Genomic DNA, 7618 nt, shown 5'->3' with positions numbered 1-7618 from the left:
TAGTTTTTGTTGTTTATATATCTTTCATTTTCATAATTCATTTTTTTGCTTAAAAGTGTTATTGTTAATTAATGATATTTTTGTTTTTTAAAATTTTTCATCACTAGCAAGATAAAGCCAACAAATATCACCATGTTGAACTAACTCGATGTTCTTAACAGTGAGTGTATCTAAAGGTCCGTATTTTGAAATTTTGACGGCTGAAAGGAAAACTCACAAATGTTTTTATTCGTCTATTTCAATTTCATTTTCACGATTGCTTTATACATATATCTGAAACTTAATTGAATGTTTTTAAATCCTGAATGGGCAGCGTGTAAGAAGCATCCGAATTGCATTCGTTCGATTTAAGTGTAAGATTCACTACATGGCTTGATTTTGACGATGACGGTATGCTTATTGTGTTTGTAATCTTAATCAATTTCGATTTTCATTAGCTAATTTGACCTTTAATCGATTTTTTTGTGGTAAATATATTTGCGATGATGATTTAGGGTAAAAAGATTATCGTTGTTTATGGATTCCAAAAAAAAACAATTTGTTCTTAAAGCATATTTCTTAGTGTGGTAGTAACTTCCAAGATCAAGTAAGCAATTTTTTTTGTTGATACTTTTTCTTTGCAAATCTGTTTTGTTTCTGAAATGTTTCATAGTATCACAAAAATCCAGCCATGAATGATATTTAACAATAATTTTGAAAAATCATACATATAGGGGTCACTGTATAAAAAAAATGTTTTAATTATGTTTCAGGTTACTTTCCTAACTCAACTAAATTTATTTGTATTACGTTAGCTATGCTGTGATTTAATTTTGAATATATTTTCCATAATGCTAAAAGAGTCTCTCTCTGAAGATTTCAAAATGGGAGGAAGGTATTCGTTTTTGCATCCTCGATATTTTCTCCGTGATGATTCATTCTTATATAAATGTTTATAGATTGTTGCTTTTTGTTCCTGATTCATAAGGTTTTTTTTATTATTTTCTGTTTTTATAAATGATTAATAACAGCAAGCCAGGGAGCTTTATAATTCCGATTTGTATGTTGTATGGTTTGATGTCTCTAAAAGTGTGATAGTGCCACATATTTTTATCATCTACAAAACTTGTATCTAACAGGTGGCTTTTCTAGGAGGAGTATCTTTGAAGATTAAGTTGTTTAGCAGTTGATAAATCTAGATTTGAGTTTTGCATTTCATTTTTATGTATAATAATAATAATAACAATAATAATATAGTTGGCTCATGTTTTTCAAAAAGTGTGGTCTGTAAATAAATATAAAGTTTTTTTTTATAATTTTTAGTTATGGTTTATGGTGGTTGTGATTTGAGAGTATCCAAATGCAAATTTTGTGTATTATTTTATAAGCACATTGAACTGTAGGTGTGCCATTTGTTGGTAACGAGCTGATATGCTTGATGCTAAGGATGTATGCCACCTAGAATCTAGCTATTTTCTTCTACAAATGATAAGACTTAAAATTTTGTTGTCATCATTTTGCAAATATATGCTATATGATTGATTCTCTCAATACATCTAAGGAAAATGAAATCGTACTACCACAAAGGCACAAAGCTTAATCTTTAATCTGTAGTTGTTAGAAGTTAACTGGTTATGCAAATAAGTGTTGGAGATGGAGACAGTGGCGGTTTCTTAGTGGTCATAAGCAAACCCACTACATATACTCCGATTTAGGTTTGAGAAGAAACTCCAATTTCGTCCTCAACTTCATTTGGTTGTGGGCGTTATACATTGTAGAGGTTAAGGTTGAGAAAATATGTAATTAAATGTCTTATGAAGTGGAAATATGTAAAAATTCCTTCTGATTTTCATGAAATGAAATTTTGTTAATTTGGTTATCTACCTACCGCTAGGAGATCTGTAACATCCTACTTTCGGTTATATTAATAAAATAAAGTTCGTTTATTTTATAGCGGGTCGTTATCGGTTTAGTTGAATAGAATACGAGATGGACTTGTGTTAGGTAAATGGATATGGGTTATGGACCTGGGTTATGGAGGAATGAAGGAAAGACCATGGGCTTAAGCCCATGATCAAAAATATATATACCCTTAATCCTCCATTTAATTCATTTACACATATCCCTTACACCATCCAAAACACACACTTAAGATTCTCTCTCTGGTTCTCTCTCTAAACCGATATCAAGAAGGAAACCGAGAACCGACCCGAGGTAATGATAGTATTTTATTGTTTGAGCTTAAATCCGTTAGATATAATCATGAAACGACGAGCCGACACCGTTAAACCGTTTAAGTCACAAGATCCGGGTGGATTCGGGTATAAACCGAACCTATGATGAGCTTAGGAGTCACCTTAGCTCAGATCTGGATTGAACGGGACGAAAAACGGTGAAAAACGAGCTAAAACCCGTTTTTCCGGCGAAATCGCGTTTTTCCGGCGGCTTTCCGGCAATGACGGCGCCGGAAAGTGGTACGAGGTTAAGGGGGAATGTCAGGGAATGTTCTGACATTCCTGACCTAACCCTAGTTCGCTACAGGAATATAGCGAATTAAAGGTGATTCGCTAGCTAGTTCGTCCATGGGAACATAGCGAACTGATTACAGTTCGTGTTTAATTCGTTAAGGGAAAGGGGTGATGAATCACCCTTGATTCGTTATGACCAGTTCGTTAAAGTAGATAACGAATTAGAAGGTCCAATTCGCTACTTGGACTGATTCGTTAAGAGTCCAGTTCGTTAAAGGTTCCAATTCGTTACAAGAACCAGTTCGTCATGGTAAGTCAGTTCGTTAAGGATAAGTAACGAATTAGAAGTTTAACAGAATGACAGAATGGTCCCTGGACTTAGAAAAGAATGATTTAATTACAAATAAACCCTTGAACTTTTAAGTAGCATATTATTCAATGATTCAAAATGCTAATGGAAAATGTGATAAGTTATTGATACGTATAATTATTATACAGTTAGTCGCGCATAGCTAAAGAAGGGGATAACCGTAAACGGTGAACGCAACTGCCTTGAGGTGAGTTTCTAGCCCCACTTCCTTGTTATGTTTTCGGGGCTGTGTGCATACTCGATGTGATAGTGAATACACTTATCTTAAGTGATAAGTGTATGTCTTGTATGATTTACGTATGATGATGGTTTGACGGTGCGTGAACGATCTTCGGATATTGCAAGTACCGTCAGGTGGTAGTTAAGATATGATTGATAAGTATGATGAAAGATAGGATGTATGTATGAATATATGATGTATGCATAATGTATGTATGTTATGATGATGGTACGTGAACACTCTTCGGAGATTGCACGTATTGTCAAGGAAAGTATGTATGAACAGGTACGGTACAGTTACACGAAACAAAGGGACCAGACCATAATAATATCTGTGATGTTAGGGACCAGACCCTAATAATATCTGTGATGTTAGGGACCAGACCCTAATAATATCTGTGATGTTAGGGACCAGACCCTTATAATATATGTGAGGTTATAGGGCGAAAGGCTCTTTAAAACGTATGAATATGTATGTAAAGGAAGTATGAAGGTAAGAATGAAAGTATATGCACTTACGTGTGTATGTAAGAAAGTTAAGAGGTTAAGTATGAAATGTAAGAAGGTATTGTATGATTATGTGATTAACTATAACTCACTCAGCGTAGCTGACTTTTAGTATGCACGCAGGTGAGTAGGATGAGGCAGCTCGCGTGAGGAGACACGTGGCACTGAATAAGGGGTTGGCATCGGAAGACGCAAGACGTTTAAGTTTAAGGTTTTGTTTATTTTGAAAGACAAGAGGTTGTTTTAAGACAAGAGGTGTTTTGTTATGAAATGTTTTATGAAAGCTTTTATATTCCGCGAATGTTTTAATTAACTCTGATATTTAGAACTACGTTTATGAGTAAATCCAACACGAAAGTAGGGCTACCGGTAACGGGGCCTTACAAGATCCTGAAATTAACATTTCTCAAAGCTATCCTGAAATTAATTTGGTTATCTAATAAGGATTACCTTTTTTCAAAGCTTTACAATATAACATTTGGTTGACATATCAAATTAACGAGCCGATTTTAGGTACGTAACATCATTTATTGCTGATAATACTTTTTTATAAGCAATCTAAATATAATTAATTTAATTAAATTATTTTTAACACATGACCATTTTTCTTACGTAGCAACTCAGAATCAAGTTCAGAAATGTTAGATAAAGAAATAATTAATTTCTTGAAGACAATATTGTATTCTCAAAGTCTTTTGGCTCAAGGATACCAGATGGTAAGTGATTATTTTAAAAACGATCCCGGTATGGATTTAAAATTGCACATTATTGGAACAAGGCAAAAAAAATGCAAGGACTTACAAAAGTTGCAGCGTCAATCGTTGGTGATATTGGTGACACAATAAATAAGTGTGATATAATTATAACAACTCAAAGCGAATCTCTAGCAAGAGTTGAAATATATTTGAGATACCCGTTTCTACTCATGGTTAACGATATGCTGTTTTAACAAGAGTAAATAGTAGAGATTGTATTAAAGTGCTTATTTTGTAAAGTTACAAAAAGGATAACAAATATGATTTATAAGAAAATATTTAATAGTTTATGAATTTGTAATATTATTTAAAGTTTTATATTATGTTTACAAACAATGTACGTTAAATCTTACTTTTTTGTAAGTTTATGTTTTTATCCTTTGTTTACATACAATATGAATTGCAGTTGTATCAAATAATCATCCCAATAAACATGTAAAATAAACCTTTGTCAATTTAATTTATATATCTTTAGTTGACGATTTCTATATTTCCACTCGTGTCATACATGGGTCAATAACCTAGTTAAACATATAAGTCTTTAGTTTACTAATTGATTGTGTTGGTGACTATTTTATATAATACTATTATTATTTATTATTTACAATATTATTTTAATAAAAAATCTTATTTAATAATAACAATATATATTAAAGGTATTTTAGTGTGAAATAAATATTTTAAAACAATCACTTTATATATTCTATCAAAGTTTTAAGTATTTATTTATAATTATAAAGTTTTATAACTAAAATATATCTTATCAATTAACACTGTTAATATAATTATTTGTACAAATATTTTATAAACTAATGTCATTTATATAAGGATAACAATTTTAAACAAATAATAAACTTAGTTAAGGTATTAATTCGTTGTAATCTTCGATTACTATTACTAATTAGGATTCGTTCATTGATACATCTCGAGCGTGACGTTATTTTACCGTCTTATCGCATTTATTTCCTTCGCTTATTGTTAAGGTGAGTATCTCACTCCCCTCTTTTTAACTCATTTTTATTGTTTTGGGGACATATGCGTACTATTTATTTTATTATTATTTAATACTCAACTGCAGCTGTTAATCATGTGTGTATACCAATTTATGTCTAACGTGTTATATGTTTATTTGGTTGAATCGTCGTAATAGCCATTGCCCAATTCATCTGGCATCGCGCTTATTGACAACTTACTTGATTGCTTATTTGGTTGGACTGTCGTAATAGCAATTGCCCAGTTCATATGGCATTGTGCTTATCGACAGCTTAGTTACTTGCTCATTGGTTAAATTGTTTATCTCACTTGACACAGTTGCACTTTTATTTATTATTATATATTCACAAAAATCTTGTGTTTTACTCACTTAACCTAGTGTTGACAAAATTATTGTATTTTTAACGCATATGCAGGTCATCTTGTGATATGATTTCCAAGTTTGTTGGGAGAAACTTAGGATTGAATGCTAGAGAGAAGAAACAAGAACTTGAATTTTATTTTGTTTTTACTTGTTCTATTTATTCAATCATGTACTTTGGTTGTTTGAAGTTTGTTGGGTTATTTGAAATTAAATAATAAATATTGTCATTTTATATATTGCATGATAGTACCTTTAGAGCTGTAAGAAATCAGCTCACGCCCCGGCGTTTTCGCCGTAGGTTGGGGTGTGACAAATTGGTATTAGAGCCGAAGGTTTAAGATAGGTCGTTAGGGTGCCATAGTAACATGTTTAGGAGCCCCATACGTGCCGATCTGTTTGTCTTTCAAAATAAATTGTTTACGGCTTTCCCTAGTTAAATTATTTCTGCTTATTATTGTATTGTCATGCACACACACACACACACAGCTCTGAGGCTATGCCTCAACCTTCAAAGAAAACTTTTCATAAATATTTTAGATTAGATTGCCTTTTATTTTGGGGAAATTCCTTAAGAATTCCCTACTTTTGTTTTTACCCCTCCACTTTAAGGCTAGGTAGTATGACAAGTTCTTGTAGTAAATGGAAGGGGGAGAGTACTGTGAGTTGGACCTTGGCAAACCGATTCTGAGAACCCAAGGTAAGACGTTATTCCTTACCTGGAGGATAACCTGGCCACAATACGCGAGCTTATAGGCCAAAGCGGGAACACAAGTGTCATACGACCGGCACCTTAGGTTGTTTTAAACCGAATTCATGGTGGTTCATGGCTAAACTTGGGTTTTCTGATTATTGTGTTTTGTTATTTTTATATGGTTAGTTGGGTGAAAAATCCATGGAACCCATGGGCACTCATACTATCCATTTCTCAATTTATTTTTTGTTTTTGTTGGAGTTCATCATACGTGGTGGTTCACGGGATGCTCCAACTACTCATATTTTATTTCTTTAGTTCGTTATTTAGTTTGGTCGGTTAAAACGCTATGTACGCTCATCGGGCCGACAAACTATATTGCATTGTTAATTCATTAATTAGTTGGGACAATCATAATGCCATGTAACGCTCATTGGCTATCCAACTAAATTGTTTTTATTCGTTAGTTTTGTTGGGCCATTCAAATTGCCATGGAAAGCTCATGGGAGGCCAACATCCACATTTCGTTAGTTTATTGTAAAGTTAACTTAATCAAATAAAAATCTAAATTTTAAACTGACTTATCTCCTCGTATAGTCATCACACATTAATCATATTGACTACACATCATCTAATAATTATTTACGCAATGTACCTCCCCTCATCTTATAATCTTTTACTTTTAATCCTTATGACGCAAATCCCCTTACTTCTTAAGGCAACGTTATTATAAGTTATCTAAATAATTAAACATTTCATTATTCTAATGTTTTCCTCAACTTATCCTTCATCTTATAAATCTTTATTTTTGGTCATCGTAGAATGTCTCATCTAAGAAACCACCGTCATCCTCGACATCAATCGTCTGGTTCTCATGACCATCGTATGGACGCCTGTATCGCCAAGGAGATAGCTGCTACGATCCCTAGGATAGTGACCCAAATTCAAAACATCAATGCGACCGATCCAACCTTTCCCACTAATTCCTCTGCTGGTGACTACAAACCATCTACCTCCACTCATCCCCACAACAAGATACGTAAGAAACTTGCTGCAACAAAACCTACCCACCCACAAGTCTCCTCAAACAAGAAAACCTTACCTCGATCATTTCCCGTTATGCTCCATTTGTAACCATCACCACCCGTTTAAATCCCTATGCCTGTAACATTCCCAAAATTTTGGTCCAAATTTTACAATTTAGTAAAAGTTGAAAGATCAAAATTATTCTAAAAAATAAGTAATAAGAAAATTTAAATAAAATAAAATCAT

Source organism: Bidens hawaiensis, unplaced genomic scaffold (assembly GCF_021521415.1).
Source record: "Bidens hawaiensis isolate Kalapana, Puna unplaced genomic scaffold, B.hawaiensis_p1.1 tig00035476_1, whole genome shotgun sequence".
NCBI lineage: Eukaryota > Viridiplantae > Streptophyta > Magnoliopsida > Asterales > Asteraceae > Bidens > Bidens hawaiensis.
This window is presented reverse-complemented; position numbering follows the sequence as displayed.